Consider the following 1,964-nt stretch of genomic DNA (forward strand, 5'->3'; position numbering starts at 1 on the left):
GGAAAGTCAAGAAACGATTCGAACTCACGACTTTTGGTTTTTAAGAACGCATCGTTAACCGACCGCGCCATCCATGCGCCGTGTTCTATTAGTGGTAATAGCAGTAATGTACAGTCCTTGCTGAAACCCCTGTTTTATTTTGTAGGTATGGGGAACCCCGGGGTTAAACTTGAAAAAATGGATAATGAATGTTGGAAATCAACTTTAAATAGTTTGTGTAAAAAAATCCTGCACGTCCGGTCAAAACTGGTGACGCTGGATTTGAAAGTTCGCCGTGGCTAGAGATGCGGTACCGTATCTACGGTAAATTGTGTTATCCAATAATAATAATAATAATAATAATAATAATAATATGTCGTTCTTATTATCCAATAAAATGCCGCCAACAGCGTTACGACATCATTCATTGCTTTCCTACCGAGTTGTTTTAACACTAGCCACATAAAGCATAGTGTTACGCATAATTTCATGAAAACGCAGTATAAGTAGCATAAACAAATTTAGAATTGATATAAATGTCATTAGGCCCTACATTTAGAAAAAATAAATTGTTATGTAGAACACTTAACAATTGATAATAAGATTTGATATATTTTTTAATTCATTTTCCGATCAATGAAAGTTTGAAAAAAAAAAATAGATTGATTGGTTACGTCAATGAAAAAAAACCCTCATATTAATAATATGGCTATACCGTGTTGAAATGAGCTGGCTGAGTGACACAAGGATGAAAGAATACGCTTATGTCAAGTCGAAGCAAACCTAAAAATAGCCTGATTGGAGAACTGATTGGCAATCCTGTAGCACTGTTCAACAGTATACGGTACTACACGACACTATATTCTCTTTGCAAAACATGAGGCATCACAGAAAGTTGGCCTGTTTTTACACTTCAATGTATTTCTTTTGTGCTAATGATGAACTCAATGAGATTTGCAATTATGTTCATACCGTGGATATAATATAACATTAGTTACTAATATATATAAAAGTAGTTTTAAAGATATAGTGTAATAACTGACTGAGTAGGCCTACTGTCCTTTATGAAAGAAAAATAACAAAATATTTTGCATTTCATGTTGTCATGTAGAACACTTAATGGATAAGATCTGAACATAATTGCTAAACAAGCGATCACATCCGATTCTGATTGTAATTTTGTGGTACAAAACACAAGGTTTATTCCTGAGAGAAGATTATAATCAACAAGAACAGCAGTGAGGTTCTGGGGTTCGCCTTGCGCGGACCCAAAAAGAAATATTGCGGTTGTGTCTGCTGATGTCTGGTAGCGCGATTCAAGCTGCATAAAAAACTATACTGCTATAGACGCGCTACCGTTAGAAAATCAATATTATCGCAGCTATGACATTTACACATGGGGCTTTTTATTAAGATGATTGGTAAGAAAATACACGTGTAAGTCAGTATGTAATATTTATTGCTTTCAAGGAAACATTCAAAGAAAAAATAAAAATATCATAAAAGTGAAAAAATGTAAATACATAAATATCATTAAAAAGTAAAACAAATAACATAAGTTCCATTTAGCCTTTTCCCCACTCAACAGGTGTACAACAAATAAGGTGTAAAATAATAACATATTTACCATAAAGTGGTCCGACTCTGGTGTTGTTTCGGATAGGATGTTGCTTGCCATTATTGAATGTATAACAATTACCGTACAAATAATTGTATGTGTAGGTGAAATTACTGCGAACAGAAATAATAAAAATATTATTATAAGATACAAGGTTAGAGATTATTAATTTTATACGCAACATACTTGTTATTGTGTTGTTTTAATAGTGCTATTACTATTAGAGAGGCTATAGACTATAATATATATATACATTTATATATATATATATTTATATATATATATATATATACATTTTAAAAGGCAAATGGGAAAACCCATAAAACAGCAAACGGCCACATAATGCAAAACTATTTAAAATTAAAAC

This window comes from Anneissia japonica, unplaced genomic scaffold, assembly GCF_011630105.1.
Source record: "Anneissia japonica isolate Jap-2015-1 unplaced genomic scaffold, ASM1163010v1 scaffold1203_len951721_cov167, whole genome shotgun sequence".
NCBI lineage: Eukaryota > Metazoa > Echinodermata > Crinoidea > Comatulida > Comatulidae > Anneissia > Anneissia japonica.